The sequence below is a fragment of the Cupressus sempervirens genome, chromosome 4 (assembly GCF_028749045.1).
Source record: "Cupressus sempervirens isolate cs-2001-9-10 chromosome 4, ASM2874904v1, whole genome shotgun sequence".
NCBI classification, from domain to species: domain Eukaryota; kingdom Viridiplantae; phylum Streptophyta; class Pinopsida; order Cupressales; family Cupressaceae; genus Cupressus; species Cupressus sempervirens.
In genome coordinates, this window is record NC_143121.1 from 553,376,425 (window position 1) to 553,395,008 (window position 18,584).

General features: G+C 33.8%; 1 pseudogene; it reads left to right on the top strand.

Moving 5' to 3' along the window:
- Window positions 1-18,584, top strand: part of LOC149562381 (putative serine/threonine-protein kinase At1g54610 pseudogene) — a 113,438-nt pseudogene that overhangs the window by 18,453 nt on the left and 76,401 nt on the right.

Genomic DNA, 18,584 nt, shown 5'->3' on the forward strand with positions numbered 1-18,584 from the left:
ATAAATGTAAGGCTCTAAAGTGGTTTCTAGAAAACAAAAAGGTTGATACAAACACTTATATGTACCATAGAGGTTAATAAGATTGATATTTAATAGAGATCTCCTAAGTGCATGTATAGCATTTTGTCATGGAAAATAGACTATAAGTAAAGGTTACATTTATATATTTGAATGAAGCTATGACTAAGTGCATCATGCCTTGATAATTACACATGACTTTGAGGTATCTAAAGTTGAATTCTAGTCAGGTCACTGCAGATAAGCAGATAATGAGCTATACTACTGAAGTCTCCTTCAACTCTAAAGTAATAATATCGTCTGGCTAGCTGAACAAGTGTCTATTTTGAACTTACATCCTCTGAAGCTTGTATTCAACTCACAATGTGAATAGAATGGGCACAAAACAAATATAATAATAAGTCTCTAACAATTTTCAAGCTAAGATTGCATTAAACAAACCTACAATTGTATTAGTAGTTGTAGAATATGGGTTTGGTGTATAGAGGGCACAAAAGAATTAAGGTGATCGATGAGAGCATTCTAGAATCAGTGGATTCGATCTCCTGAATAAATAAATTTTCTACCAACCCTAAAGAGGAATGGTTGAGTAATACTTGTTCGTTGATATCTGCATGATGCAATTTGGTTGATACAAATCTTTTAATTTCTAAGGAGAAATGAAATTAAATAATTTGATAGTTGAATATGAATGATACAGATTACTTTTGTAAAAATTAAATCCTAGGTGGACAAAGTAAATGCAGCAATAGGAAGGAAAATTCTTACAGTCCACACACACAGCCAAAGAAGGGATTACTAAAAAACATAGCCACTTTTGCATAGCAAAAGAAGGAATGTCTCATTTGAAACCCTAAATTAAATAACAAACCCAAGCATAGATAGTTACAAGTACAACCTACGTCAAAGTGAAAGTATCATAATTGCAAATTAGAGATAGCTTGCAGGGTAATGTGCATAGTTATATTGCTAAATCATAGACAACCAATTTACACATAAGGTATACTAATACATTAAATTACATTAAAATTTTATTAAGGTTTTTGTATCATTAATATGTTAATATATATGATAGATATTTAAATATGAAAATAAAAAATATTACTCACATATCAGGAGGAATGGTAAGAGTTAGGGTACTGATTCCTTTAAGGTAAATATATGTTTTGTATTGTTTAAAGTCTCCTTTTACATTATGATGAAATATATTATTTAAGTTTTATGATGGACTAGTATTTAAGTTTATTATAAAATATATGATCCACACATACAAATATATATATGGTAGTTTATGAGAAGGTTATTTTTTAGAGAATGCTATTTAATAACTTGATATTATATATCAAATGGTATAAGCAAGACTATATGGAGGCAATTTATGATTTGATGCATATGAGATAATTATTTGTCATTATTGAGTATTAAATTTATTTACTCATCACTTGAATTTCATTACTTAATATTAAAGCTATTTGCTTTGATCTATTCCTTTAAGGATGTTAATGAGGAATATGAGAGGTAAATTATTATGAAATTCCACATCATGACCCTATTACACGAGGCATGAGGTAAGTTATATATTTGCTTTATATTGTTATTTTGAAAAAAAGTTATTAATATGAAATGTTGCCATGAAGTTTATATAACACATAATGGTAATAAGGTATGCTAATGAGGTAAGTTTATATCTTCTTTATATGTTTTATTAAGAGATAATTATTAGTGTCTTTCTTATTACTGACACATTTGTTACTATGAAGAATATTGAATAGTCTATCAATGATTCTAGTTACAATGAAATGAAATTAGAATATATGAAAATGAAATATAAATGAAAAATATATATGAAAAATGAAAAATGAAATATAAATAAATATTGAATTAAGGGATACATGTCTAATATATTAAGATCCATTCATAAGGATCATGATGACATTAGGAATATATTATAGTACATAGGGGTCTATTTCTCATCCACATTACAAAATCTTAAGATAGGGAGTTGGTGAAGGGAGAGGTAGAGTAATTTTGGGCATGTGATGGATATCCTCTAGGGAACCACTTGTAGTCTATTTCATGCGCCCTTTGCACCATAAATCTACCATTTCAAGATGATTGTAATAAGCAGAGAGAAAGATTCTTGTGCCAAATAATTATGTTTATTAGATTAATTTTCTCGTTTACATTATGATCTCTTAAGATAGGGAGTTGGTGGAGGCAAAGGCAGAGTAAATTCAAGCACGTGATGGATATCCTCCAAGGAATAGCTTGTAGCTTGTTTCACACACCCTCTGCACCGTCAATCTACCATCTTGAGTTGATCATAACCCGGAGAGAGAAGGTTGTCTATTACTATAAGAAGAAATCTTCCAAATAATTACATTCATTGGATTAATTTTTTCATCACATTATGATATCCTAAGGTAGGGAGTTGGTGGAGGGAGAGGCAGAGTAATTCCAAGCACATGACAGGATATCCTTTAGGGAACCACTTGTAGCCTATTTCATGTGCCCTTTTCATCGTAAATCTACCATCTTATGATGATCCTAATGAGGAAAGGAGGATTCTTTCCAAATAATTATGTAAATGAGAAAAGAGATCATCACAAGACTCATCTTTCTTTGGAGCTATTATATGCTAATAATTATTTGTCTTGCAGGATCCATGATCAAAAGGCATATCGGAGAAGTATATTTTTATAAATCATTCCCTTTACTCTACCTCCTTGTGAAAATTAAATTATAGAGAGTCAACAAGGAATGTATGATGTGTCTGCATCGTGTATGCTTTGTGCCTTCATGCATCATCTATCTTCATCGTGTATGCTTTGTGTTTTTATGCATTCATGTCTCTACTTTGTGCTTGCTATGTGTATTTATGCATCAATATTTATATATGCTTATATTTTCTTACATCATAAAGATATTAACATTACATGAACATAGTCTTATAAGTTGTCTTTTCTTGAGGAAAAGCAAATTCAAGAGGGGAGGACTATGATGTCCCCATATTTATAAGATTGATAATAAAATAATAGTGCGAATAAAATAATAATATAAATTAAATAGAAGATTGATAGCATATTGATTGATATAATCATGTGGTTTTAAATATGATTAATATGATGATAAAATAATAAATTATAATAATTTAGTATTATCAATAAATAAGATAATAGTCAACCAAATTATATAGAGTGAGTAATTATATTCTATAGTTGATAGACAACTATTATAGATAAATAATATATAAAGAGAATATACTGCGTAATAGTGTTAAGAATAATGATATTACTAATATTATTATTATTAATATAATATATGATATGTTATAATGTTGTTATTAATATGATTACATAATCAATATAATATAATTATTATATTATGAAAATAAAACATGTCTCTATATAATATCATATACTATATCAATTGATATATTGATAATATGAAAATAATATAATTACATAAATAATAATATAATATTTTAATATATGAATCGTCATTCAAAGTATAAAAGAAATATATCAATTATAATAAATTTATTATTAATATATTATAAAATATGATAGCTCTTAATATGATTAAAGGAAGAATGTAAATTATGATATATCAATTATCTATATTGATACCAATCAATATCATGCAGGCAACAAAAATTCATTCCATGATAGTGATTAATAATATTGAAAAAAAGCATGATGGTAATCTGAACTATCTATGTTCTTTGCAAATAAGGTCGACCCTACTCTTGAGTCACATTGGAACCAACGAGTTGACTATGCTATTAGCAGGATGCTTGCACAGTCCACATAAAAGAATAGCCACAACGAATGTCTCAATTAGTTTTAGTGAAGAGGAAGTCAACTTAGATGATTAAAAGTAATATATTAGAGGTTACATAAAGATATACCATGACAATTATATTGATAAATAGCTAATAATGATTAGAGATAAATAATTTGGCTGCTATGGAGAGACGTAATTAGGAATGAGTCATGTCTCTTTTATTGAGGATTTATGACTCTTAAGTAGAAGATATAACTGAGATTATAGTCCACATACAGGGGACCATAATCAATTTGGCATCCAATAATTGCCAGGAGAGATATCACACTCAGCATTGTCAAGAAGTTTAATAATTTCCTAGAGCATTTGCATCGAAATGAAGATATCATATGAATCTAAGGATTGTTATTAACTTTGTATTTGACAAGGAAAATATTTATCAAGATACTTAGAATCTAAGATAGAAAGGAAATTATAGAAATCATTAGAGTTTGAATGACATGCGAAACATCAGATACCCTCAAGGTTTTGAAATGATAACAACTATAGGAGGTAGAACAAAGGACAAATTATCAAAGATGTTGTAAAGAATTGGAAGGCACCTACATGGATAGACCACAACAATACGCAAGAGTGCACAATTAGTGTTATACAGTCAACATATCATCTATAATAGATCATTGTTTCAATCTTACAAAAAATATCATGCTTGAAAGAGGTTACAATCATGTCACATACAAATCAGAAAAAATATGGCAAAGGATATAAATAAAAGGAAAAGTCGCACAAAAATGAATGACCCCCAAAATGGGTTCATTACAAACAATGATTATATATTTGTTTAAAACTTTAAAGTGAATATATTTATATGTATTAAAATGAATGATTAACATTTCTTAGTATTTTTCTTGTATTTATATGTATGTATTATTGATAAATGCACTAATTATTTATGTTGGATTGTAGCTTGCCAATCTTGATACACCAACCAAACACCATGAAGGCATCGATTTGAATGTGCATCATAGTACTTAAGGTATATATTCTCTATTCAATTTTTTTTTTTTTGAATTATTAATACAAGTAAACACTCTAAATTGAATTTGGTGTAGTAATACAAATTTAACTATAATGTGTTGTGATTAAGAAACATCTTGTATTTGCAATTGCAGGAGATGTAGAGGTTGTTCCTAATGAGCATGTTGAGGTTCAAGCCATCGGGAAAGATGGTGTGGATGGACAAGGTAAAGGGCACTACAATGTTCTTTAAAATCTTTGTAAGTGTTGAATTTTTTAAATTTAACCCTTTTATTTGTTATTGCAAAGGCCCCACCTTTACAAAGGACAATGAGATTACGTCCACGGGTGACAAGAAATGTTAATGATGACATGGATATGCCTCTGCAACAATATAGGGAATGACATAAAATAAATGATTCTCATTTATGTAAGTTATTTGATAATTATTGATGTTTATGTCTAGATTAACATTTAATTATGTTCTATTGAATGTTCTAATGAAACTTATGTGTTAATGAATGTTATTATGTGATAATTCATGAATGTTACATTTTATTAATATAATGAATGGATTTTAGATGTTAACAAGGAATTTAGATGTTAGTGGGGGGGGGGGGGTGCAAATGAGATTTCTCTTTCATGTGGTTGGTCCTAGTTGGTAGAGAATATTAAACTATTCTCAAAACCAAGTGAAGCTCAACATTAAGTTATGATTGCATGACAACTAACTATGTTAATCTCTTGGTGAAAATGATAGTGTATCTATTGGAATTAGAGTGGGAAAATAAAGATCTAGAGAAACTCAAATATGGTGGTCTTCCAACATTGTTGATTGTAGTTGCTTGGGGTGTGAGGAAGTCTTTCATGTCTTTTGTCAAACCCATTAGTTCTCAAATTGTGGACTACATGTCTCTCCTAGACCACAACAAAAAGCTTGGTTATCATCAAAATGTTATTGATGATATCATTTTTTTGAAAGGAATTCTATATTAAAAATGTTCCTTGAAGTGGGAGGTGTTTTCTTTTATACGGTGTTGCATTATGTGGAGTTGGGATGAGAACAATATTCTAGAAACAAAGATTCACAAGTTTCCCCCTACTTGTAGTAATAAGCTCAAGATGATAGTCTTCATTGATGATCTAGATCATTGCAAAGAAAATGTCATTTTGCATGTATAACTTTAATAACCCATTTGTCTCCACTTGCAATTTCTATATTGATGAAATATTAGTCTCTAGCTTTTTGAATTTCTTAATGACTTTATATTGGCAGGTATTATTAGTAATCGATATGCTTTTGGCCACTTGAAAGATTAATGTTATTTTGAGCATGGAAAATGACATGATTCTATTGTGGTCTCCACAACACACGTCTCATTCCTTACTAGGAATCGAGACCCCCTACATTTTTTTGACTCCCTAACTCATAGTTTGGGAGTTGGGAGAAGAAAACTCAGTTAAATAAGTTAGAATTTTAAAGTCAAAAGGTCAAATAATAATAATAATAATTTTGTGTGCGCGCTCATTGAGGCACGTGCTCTTTTGAAAAGGCAAACAAAAAAAGGGAAGGGAGGTTGTAAAATTGCCCTTCCCCCTTTTTTTTTACTTCATTTTTTTTTTTTTTTGAAGAAGAGCTAAGGAGGGAAAGGTATGGAAACCTTCCCCCCCTCCACCTCCATGCAGCCCTCGCGCTCGCACGTGTGAATGACCAGAAGAGGAAGCGTGTGGTGCGGCATTGCGTGCCCCCTTTTGGAGGTGCGCGTGCCACTGCGACGCCCTTCTGGGCCATGCGTAGTGAACCACTGCATGGCACTGTGCACACCCTTTGGGCTGCACATGGTGCACTGTTGCATGCGCCCTGTAGGCTGTGCACGAGCACCACTATGTGTACCCTCTAGGTCGTGTGGCATGGTGCTATTTGGTAGCCATCCCGTGCCCTTTTGGACTCATGTGCATAGCCACCACCGCGCCCTCTTGAGCGTGTGCGCGACCACCGTGCCACCATGCTCTTTGGGCCACCACCGTGGCGCCTTAACCCCCCATGTTTTAGTTTTATTTTTATTTTTTATTTTTTAATTTAATTTTTTTAAAGTAAAGTAAAAAAAAAAAGAATTTTTTTTTTTAAAAATAATAATAATTTAAATAAGTTCTAGGAGATCATTTTTTTTTTTTTACATTTTATATATATCCAATAATTAATCATTATTTTTCTCTTTGTGACGTGCAGGTAATATAATCAAATGTCGTCCACATCCAAATCAACAGCAAAACCAATTGTGTACAAGTTCCAAGGCATAACCCCAAAGTCACAGTTGCATGATGAACACTCTGAGATCAAAGACACAGAACTTGGACACATGGACTTGGGACAGTTTTTGAGGGTTTGTAACAACCCAACTGAAAGATCTTCTTTGAGATCTGCCTTAATCCAATCTAGATTGGTAAATACAACATCACATCCTGGGACTGTTTAGTCAGTTGAATTGATTATGACTTTATCTTGACAGTTTGTTCCTAAGGAAAGTGTGGTAAAGAGCATCACTGGGGAAGTGGTCTTAGATCTATGACCTGATAATATCAAGAGGGTTTTTCACCTACCTAGAGCTGATCAGTTTATTAGGCTTTCATATGAAGTAGCTGAGAGGTGGCATAAGGATCATCACCAGGAGGCAATCAACATCATAAATTCCTCATACTTCATTGAGAGGCCATCTCAAGGGAACACAATCAGTAAAGTAGATATGACTCGAGGATACATGAAGGATGACATTGGATATTCAATCATTCTCTTGAGCAGAGTTATGGGATTTCCTGTAGCTGGTCATCTTGCTCCATTCATGGTTAACTTAATTAAGACCATTAGACACACAAAGATGCCACTGGATTGGGCCACCACACTTAGTGAGAACTTGTGTGACTAGTTGCAGACAGTAAAGGAAAAAAAGAAGTTCTATATGACTTCTCATGTGGTATATTTACTTGACACGAGAGCCACTGACTATCTCGAGTTGTACAAGAAGGGTAGTATGTAGGATCCTAATGCATGGCCATATATAGTTTATCCTCAGCTAGTTAAGAAGAAGCTCTCATCACAAAGCAAAGAGTACAGGATTGTGAATGATGCCTTCATCTTTGCCATCATTCGATTCATCAAAGGGGATTATGGGAAGAGATTGTCTAATGAGGCCAAGGCACAGATCACAGCTCTTGGTGCATATTTCATCCAGTTCCAAAAATTCACATACATTTGGGTTGGTGGTGCATCCATCCATTCAAAGAACTTCCCAAGATACCCAAGTGACAAGTTAGTTTTAATGGAAATTTCTCAATAGATTGAGTCAACTTATGAGAGGATCAAGAAACAACGAAGGCCTTGTTGGGATTGGCCTTTTATAATAGGAGCATACCAGGTAAAGAGAAAGCAGGATATCCCAACTTTTGAATGGGAATGGGAAAATTATCCTCATGAAGAATATAACTCTCCTTGGCCATTCTTTGACAATGTTGGTTAAGTGGAAAATCTGGCAGGAAAAGAGTTCTACCACGAAGACGCCATTGAAGATTATTGGATGAATGCCACAAATGACTATGATGTTCATATCAGGGACTATTGTAGAATGACTTTGTATTTAGCAAAGAAGGCTCTCCATTTGACCATCTTGGATGAGATAAGGTTACAAGATTCACAGGAGCTACTGGATCCCTTATTCAATATAGATAAAGTTAGCGAAAGGCCCATCCTAAATGTAGAAATTGATAGAGAGGAAGGAGATGATATTAATCATTGAGTGAGACATGTCATCATAATGACAAAGAGTTGGATCAAGAAACCCTTTCCACTTGATCCAATTCTAGATACAGTGATATTCCATGCACATGCTCACCCAGAAAGGGTAAAGGGGAGGAAAGTCACAGTTCCTATCTTTGCACTCCAATCTCCTACCAACCTAGAAATAGTCTACTAGCTTGATCGTCTAGTGGGATGCTACCATCCTTCAGAGAATAAGAAAGATAAGAGGAAGAGAGCCTCTCCTCAGAGGATCTAGATAGAGCATGTTGAAGAATAGGCCCCTTCGCTGCAACACGAATCTACTCCCCAGGACCCCCGAGACCCTGGAATTTCTCATATCCAGGTTGATTTTCCATTACCTCCTATTTTTTCAAACCAATAAGAAGGAGAGATTCCAGAGATGTCCATTCATCTGATGCATGAAGAGCCCACTTTTCCTATGGTTCCACAGAAGCAAAGGAGGGTCAAGGTTAGAATGAACAAGAGGCAAAGAGTTCATAAAAGATTAGTGCCTAATCCATCTGTTCCTAAAACCATTCCTGAGGAAGAATCATATGAGGATGAAATAGAGTCAGATGAGGAGGAAGAGCAAGTGCCTCTACAAAGGAAAAATTGACTGGCCAAAGCCACAAATTTGGAAAGAAAGAAGAATGTCACAAATACCCCACCACCCACCCAAGCTGAAATGATACAACTCTCTTCTTCAAAAGATGAAGTACAATGATGGGTGAATGAGAAAAGGGAGCTAGATGATGATATTCTCTCCATTCCAGATTTTGATTTCATGCTAGTGGGTACAAAATTGGTTGGAGATAAGATTAGAGATACTCCTACAGGTGAATTTCAACAACAAGATTGGACGTAGATGCCACCTAAGACACAAGGTCCTCATCCAAGCCCCCATCTTCACCTTAGGTTATGATGGTAGATAAGGTTTCAATGACACCTCCACCTCTAAGTTCAACAGAACATGTTTAGAAGAAATTGTCATTACAAGGAGAACTAGAACCAACGGTTATTGATGAGCCATCAAAAGAAGCACAGGTAGTAGAATGTATACAATGGCCTCCCCTAGAAGTTGAGGATCAAACTACATGATCTACAGAAATTGAGACTACAGAAGAAGAACCCTCACAACAGGAGACTTCGAGCAAGAGCGAAAAAGGGAAGGAGGTAGTTCAACACATCCCTTCATCATCTAGAGCCAAGGTTATAGAAAGACATATCTTGGGATGGTTTTAGAAGGAAATAATGAGAAGTGCTAAGCATCAACTCCTTGCTTCAGAGGATGATATTTGTGACATTGCAGAGATTTTGAACAAACCTAACTCTCCATTACATGATGCAACACCATTTGCATTCATTACTACTACTCGAAACCAGGACCTATTTGCACAGGTGGCTCACCCTCCAAAAGGTACAGATGAAGAAGTTGTTAGCCTTCAGGACTATGAAGTGAAGGATATCATGTTGGGAAAGCCTACGCGGGATACTTCTTGATGGATGATGACTATGGGAGTCAAGGAGGTTCTTAACCATATGGAACATGATGAGATTGAAATCAGAGCACTTTGAAGGCAAGTTGAGATCTTTAAAAGATATTTAACTAAAGTTATTGGTCCTCTTGATTCTGAATGCCCTAAGGAGACTTTGACTACCATTCTTAAGGAAGGGGAAGGTGTACAACTCAGTCCATTTTTGAGAGTTTGTCAGGATTGGTGAGACAACCTTGAGGATAGGGGTGTCACTATAATTACAGGAAGTCTAAAGTTATTACATGCTACACAAGAGAATTTTGATAAGATCATGGCAATTTTGAGGCAGGACTTTAGTATTATGGATGAGGTATGGGTTTGGAGCAAGCATTTACAAACTCTACAAGCCATAAAAGGACAAAGGTACCACATTCTGATTGATGTATATACTGAATAAGAGTTAGACATGATAGATGATTGGATAGAAAAGATTGTAGAGGGAAATAAAGTGATGGAGACATTGCATGATGAGATACATAGGCTCAAGGACCAAGCCTGAGAGCAAATTTTGGAAGTAGAAAAGTTGTACAGTGATGCATGCTTAGATATTTTTAAAGATGAAGAACGAGAGAAGATTTTACAAGTTGAGGTAGTTGTGGAGAATTCTAGAGAGATTTTAGAGGAAGCATCCAGTGATGAAGACATCAAACAAGCCTTCAGGATAGAAGAAGCATTGTTAGAGTTGGACACCAAACTCAGAGATTTTGCAGAAACTCGAATTGGGCTAGACAACTACAGATAGAAGGTCAAAGATAAGTATGATGCTTTGGATCTTCTTGATGCTACTAAGATTACTTAGATTATAGAGAAATTCAAGGGCAAACATCCAAACATATCTTTAGGATAAAGATGAGCAAAACCCAGATGCCAAAATTTTAATTTTGACACTTAGTAAAATTTTAAGATTTTGACCCAGTCGAGATCCACAACTCCACAACTCTGTAGATTTGCAGGTCCGCAACTCTACAGGTTCGCAGCTCCATAGCTCTGCAATTCAGAGGTGCACCGACAGTTGACTGCCAATTCTAAAAATAGCACTTTCCATGCATTGGAAATGCATTTTGATGGCAAGTTAACTCTGACATACATCAAGTGAAGGGCCAACTTCTATTTTTGGTGTCTCTGTGCACTTCTACTTTGACTGATGGCTTCCTCCTACTTTCTCTTTCATGGTTTCATTGTTTTTGACATGTAAAGGGCTCATGCATCCAATTAATGAATAAAATATGGATGGAGTCCCTCTAAGCACCAGTTAGATTGTCAGTTTGTATATGTTTAGTTTGTTTAAATGTTTTCAAAGAATTTTATTGCATTAAGATATCTCTCACTCTCAACACAAATTGAGGAGACGATTTCTTATAAATACCCCATTGTAAAATGTAAAAAGGGCTGCCATTATTATGCAATAAAATTATGCTTTTAGTGCTAGCATTTGGAGTGTAGTTATTCTTGCCTGAATGTGTCATTGTTTTGTGAATTTTTATTCATGAGATTGTGATTGAGCCAAAGGTTTATTGCATTGTTTCTGGTTGTGCGATCTTTTAGTTTTGGTGTTTGCTACAGATATATGAATTTTGTTGACGTAACGAGCTTGAGAAGAGATCACCCAATTGTGTCTACATAGCTTTTTGTCTCGCATGAGTGCACTTTTCGTGGCCTTTCAATTTGATGAAGAGTGAAATATCATTTGATTTGTTAAAGATTCTCACTGACGATTGCATCAGTGGATTCTAGGAAGCGCTGCTCCTATTTTCATTGGTTTCCTACTGATTTCTTCAAAGGTTTAACTCACAGTGTGTTGCATTCTGTAGCTTATGTCCATTTAGGAATTTCAATTTCAAGTTATTTGATTTCATGTTATTTCCTTTTAGTTTTGTTATTTTCTTTGCTAACCCCCTATTATAATAGGACCTCATAGTAGCTGCATTGTTAGAGTTGCATTCATTGAAAAATAGAAAATAAAAAAACATTGTTCTTTTGGTGTGATATTTTTGAGACAACAAAGAGATTTTACTTCAATTCCAAGACAAAAAGAGTTTTTTGAACCAGCAAAGGCCTCCTTGTGAACACTCACATTTATCTTCTATTGAGAAAATTTTGGTACATCACAAGACAAACACTGAACCTTGGAGCGGATCCTTAAAAAGATTTTCTTTTCAAGAGAGGAATTACACTATGGATTCCTATCATTGACCTCGTGCAAAACAAATGCCCAATAGATTCATAGGGAAATATTAAGAAAGTATAGTAATAACAATAACAATAGTGAAGATAATGAGGAGTTGGTAGAGAAATATTTAAGAAAGATAGTTCAACTACCACTAAGGCTACTAGAACCTAGTGACTTAGAGTCCAATGACTTTTTGAAAAGGAAGCTAGGTGTGTGGGAAAGTATTGAAGAATCTTCCAATAGTAAAGTTGCTCATGGTAATGATAAAGTGGATCCAAAGTTCAAAACTACAATTGCAACTCCAAAAAGATTTAAAATAGGTGAGAATTTTTGAATTTAGATAACTGGGATTAATCACATTCTAAATTTGCACCACATTAATTCATTTTCTTTCAATTTAATGTTGTAGGTGAAGGAATAAAGTGATATTTTGAAGAATCTATAGCTAAACTTAAAAGAGAGCTCACACATTTAGGTAAAAATATTTGAGTTACAATTCTTTTAAGCTAAACATGAGAAAATTGTTGGAATTATAGATGGAGTAACTGAGGAGGGAGGGGGGGGGGGGGGGTTGTGAATCAATTACCACAAAAGAAAATCCACAAATCCTTTAGATGCCTTAAATAACTAGTTACTGCTATCACTCAATAGCTACACAAAAAAATGTTGTAACTTGATAGATTAACTTGTTACTGAGCTTTAAGCATTCATAATCATTAACATGCATGCAAAAGTAAATAACATGAACACAAGAGACACCAGATTTAATATGGAAACCCAAAATGGGAAAAAACCACCAAGTAACTAGCTACCAATTTTTACTCTTCTAAAGTGAGCCCCATTAGGAGCCAACTCAATTAAAGGTTACAAAACACTCTGTTAGGTGTGACCAGGTTAGAGGATTTAATCACCCTACTAGGAATGGCATTGCTAGAGGACTTTAGAACAATTCAATAGAACTCTCCACCTTGTTAGAGGATTTACAAAATGGCTATTAGACTAACTCTATTAAGAGATTTATGAATTACTACTACAATGGTGAGAAAGTAACAAAATGAGATGCAACTAAACTTTACTGATATAGATCTCTACTTTGCTGCAATAGATCCTTACTGATCGAATACAACTCTGCTTCTCCTCAAGGATATTTGATTTCTTCAACATTCACTTACACTTCTTCTTCACACAATCAACTCATTTGCATGCCCATTTATTACATTTAGAATCCACAACTTGACCTTTTATTTATACATTACAAATTGTCAAGTCGGCTCATTTACAAGTTACATTTACCAATAAACCATACAACAGTCAGCTACAAATATTACATTAAAAAAAAAAACTTTATTTCCCAAAACAATGAAATCCTTCATTGGCCGACGTTTCTCGATAAACATTGCTCCAAAAAATGATTTCCAATGTTAACCAAGTGAAGCTTGATAAACACTGTAAACTCTACAAAATATTTTGGAGATCGAGTGAACTCGGTAAGAACTAACTTTCCTTTGCTGACCTTGCTAGCTTGGTAGGAATTGATTTCTGCCACAGAAGCCTTTAGCACCTGAGTGAGTTTGATAGAAACTATTTTCATAGTGTAACCTCTAGAAATGCTTGGTAGACTCTGTAATACGCTTTTCTAACCTTCTGAGCTCAGTAGACTCTGTCTTTTGCCTTACTGAGCAACTGAGCTTGGTAGACTCTGACTAATAATAGATATGATATTTTTGTAACATCAAATACAACACACAATTGAATAATTATATCCAAAAAAAATGGGATAATAATGGTTTGAGTAATGACTTTAATATTTCCCTTAACATGAGAATGTTGCTTCCTCAAATAGATACTCATACATCCCAACAAGGATTAGGATAAAAAGAAGATCACAAAGCAATTGAGATTAAAGTAGGTGAATATATGATTCGAATGAACATAGTAGTTTAGGTGATGATTTGTGCAATGTAAGAATACATAATTCACTATCCATTTTCATTCAAAATGTATAAGAAGAAGACACAAGAATTGAAGTAGAGGCAATTGAGATTGAAGAGAAACAAGGTGCAAGACTCAAATTTAAATAATCTCTATGATTATATTAATTTTTTTTTTCCAAGTTTCCCAATTATCAACGATGCTTCTGGTATATGATGCTTTTATTTGAATAGCAAAAACTATACAAGGTGATTCAACATTATTCTCAAACTGCATAGCTACTTTATTCCTTCTCAACGGCAACCATTTTTAGCACCATTTTCAAACTTTGGTACAAGATAAATATAAACTATTTAGGGAAATATCACCAACATGTTGTACACAATTAATGACTTTATTATTATTATCTTTGTTTAATATATCATGGTACACAACATCTATGCAATGCACAAATAATTCAAGATCCCTTTTCATTCAAAATGTTTTTTTTTAAAGAAGAAGCCTTTGGGAATGAAGAAGCAAAGATTGAGATAAATGAATAGTCAAATAGAACAGATGAAGAAGGTAAAATATTGTGTTAATTTTGTTGTCTATGTTTTTCCATCCAGGTTACTTACAATATTCTCCATTAAATGTATTTGAACCATATTTTAATTTACATCTATAAAATGTCTCTCCATGTAAAAACTACGATGAAAAAAGGTGTGCTAGGCTAATGAATTTCTAATGTCAAACATAATAGGAGCTTGACATTTGTTGTAGGTGATGAAAAAAAACAAGAAAGAAACATGGGAAAGAGAGGTCTTATGGATGATCTCTCCTCTATAATCAGTGCATTGCTTATCCCAAGTATACACCAAAAGAATGGAATATTTTTTTGCTTTCTACATATATGATGCACGCATAGTAGAAAACTTTCCCAAGAGTGGAAATGGTTGTTGGCCTACCATCTGTTAGCATGGAATATTTTGTACCTAAATTTTCATTAGGAGGATGTTACCTAGTTGAATATTGAGTGGTTACCCTAGTGAAAATGCTTGTTGGCCTACCATCAGTTATCATGGAATACTTTGTCCCTAACTTTTCATCAGGAAGATGTTACCTCGGTTGTACAAAACTGTGTGAATCTACTAGGATCAAATTTTTGTCATGAGTAGTTGACTATTTAGTGGAAATAAGAATGAAGGAAATGAGGTAGATTTTGTGAGTAGCAAGAGGTATAGTTGATGAAACAAGATACTATTGAAGGAGAAATAATGTACATGATTAGTGAATGGGATTAGGAGTGAAGACAATGTAATTAGAGTAGAATATGTTTAGTGAGTTGTTGAAGGGGTTATGAGTGGTTTCTTATTATGGGAGTATATATAGGTTTTTTGGATAAGTCCTAATGGTTGTGTTCATTTGGAAGAGGCCAAGAGATGGTGTTGACCAATAGAGTGAGACATTTGGTTAACTACTACATTTTGTGCACACAAATTTGTATCACCTTTTTTTGATCATTTAACAAAAAATAGTAACACCATAAATCTAGAACCTATGAATAGAAACTTGGAGATATATTCTTGAGAAATTCTCATTGGCATTTTTAGAAAGCAACATGTTGTATTTCAATTGGAATGTGGGAAGAAACCTTATATTTGTTTACTTTTCACTTTCTTCTTATTTGATTCCCCTTGAACTCATAAATAATATTTCACTCAATTTTTGAAGAAAGAACACCAAGTAATTATATCAATTCAACTAATACCATCATAATGATATTGTTACAAACCCTTCTAAGAAGGCTAATCAATTTGAGTCCAACATAGTTAGTTACAACTGTTCTTTAGACATCCATCTTTGATTTTTGTTGGGTTTGAGTAGGCCTAATCAAAAATACTTACCCATATTTGATGATGATTGATCCATTGTCATTTTTTTTCTTAATTCATAGGGTCAACTACCATTGGTCAAGAGGTATTGAAACTAGCTTCAACAAGAAACCTTAAGCTAGTGACACTTGACCTAGGAGGGAAGTCTCCTTTTATTGTATGTGAAGATGCAGATGTTGATTAGGTTACAAAGCTTGCACACTTCACTTTATTTTTCAACCAAGTAGGGATTTTAGTTTCATATATGTATCTAATTTTATATGTTAAATATTTGACAATGCTTATCAAATCACTTCATTCTTTAGGGCCAATATTTTTGTGCTGGATCTTGGACATATTTACATGAAAGCATCTATGATGAATTTATAGAAAATGAAAAAGCTCGGTGTTGAAGTTGTGTTGTTTGTGATCCCTTTAAAAAGGTGTAGAGCAAGGTCTTCAAGTAGGCCATTTTTTGCACAACAATGAAATTTTGAGTGTCTATTTACTCGGAAGGATATTCGTAGTCTCAATAAAAATTAGAGGGAGCAAGCTCAAAGCACCAGATTAAGGCCTTATTTTGTTTGTGTAGACTGTGTCTATTTAGTTTCAAGATAAATAAAAGAAACTTTATAATATTTTAACAATAAATTAGTAAGCATCTCATGTTTTGATGACTTTTCCTTATAAAATTATTGAGTGAGGACAATGAAACTGAAGTGTCCTTTTTTCCCTTAAACATCTTTCTCTTCACTTCCTCTAGATATTGATCCTTAGAATCTTTGTGTTGATTCTCATCACCCTTTTCCCTTCATTTCTCTTTCCTCACACCTCCTGCATGTGATGTATATGCCTGATCCTTAAATATTTGATGGCAAAAGAGTGATAATTCCTTATTTGAATTTTCCAAAAACTTAAGTTATTGGTGCACCTATGGGTGAATTGTATTTTCTTGAATTTGTTAGAATATTCTTCATACTAAGAACATTTTTGTTATGCAATGAGCTAAATCCTTTTCTACTGCACTATGATAATCCATATTCTCCTCCTCAATCAGGCTTTCCTCTTCAATAGGAAAACCATGCTAACAGAATTTTGTAACCAAATCTTTTTTCATTGAAGGTGTCCTTTCAATGTCACATTTATCCATGCCACCTAGCCCCTATTAGAATTCTTTAGAATAACTGAGAGGGGGGGGGGGGGTGAATCAGTTATCAAAGGTCCAAATGCCCTAATAATACTTTTTCACAACTTATAATGAGCCCATAAACTTTTCATTCATCCAACTTAAATCAATCATCCTAGCAAATTATAGTAAATCAATATGCAGGAATAAAACATGCAAGATCAACACATGACACAGTGATTTACGTGGAAACCCAATTTGGGAAAAACCACCAGTAACATGCTACTTAATTTTCACTCTTCTAAAGTGATGCCTTGTTAAAAGCTTGCCCTGTTAAAGGCTTACAACACACTATTAAATGTGACCTTGTTAGAGGATTTCACCATATTGTTAGGAATGGGCCCCATCAAAGGACTTTAGATTATTCACTTGGAATGTCACCCTGTTAAAGGATTTATAACATGGCTATTAAACCAACCTAAGTCCATAGGATTTAAACTATCTATTACAATTGCTAGAAAGTAACAATAATGGCTTTTTGATCTGATACAACTTACAACATATCTTGCAAATTTCAGATCACACTTCAGCTCAATCCTTTGCTTGGCTTTAATTACTTCAGCTCTGATAGCTTGTCATCTTAAGCTTCATCTCCTTGAGTCTTCTTACTCATCATATCAATGCAATCATATCTATGGTCATCTATTGAAGAAGAGTAACTATTCTTTCTTACTCCTTAGCACCTCCTTCAGCACTTATGCTTTCATGCTTGACCTCTCTTCTCTATCTTTTCTTCGTAGCCTTATTACTCATTAAATAGAAATCTGGATTGCCTTTGCCGCTCAATTCTCCCTCTCTAATTTTAGGGTTTCAAATGGATTAGGTAAGATACAATGTATCTACCCCATATCTTTCTCTTATCTAGAAAAATTCATCTAGAGTCCAGTTGTATTCTCCAAAAATGTTCTACATGATGTTCTGTGCCACCAACTCATCATTTTTATCTTCTATTTAATTCACAGAATTCAAGATAACAACCTTATCGGCTTAGTTCTGGCAAATCTTTGATTTTTGAAATAATGCAGCAACTCGGCACTATTGGTTTACTAATGCATGGCATCTTTGTGTTACTCGGCACTTATATCTACTCGACACTTGTTTTTTCTCGGCACTTGATTCTTGCTTGGCACTTGATTCTGCTCGACACTTGTTTCTGCTCGGCACTTGATTCTTGCTCGACACTTAATTCTACTCGACACTTGTTTATGCTTGACACTTGTTTCTACTTGGCACTTGAAGTTCACTCGACACTTACTGAAGTTGAATTTGCTCGGCTTCAACTAGGAATTTGTTC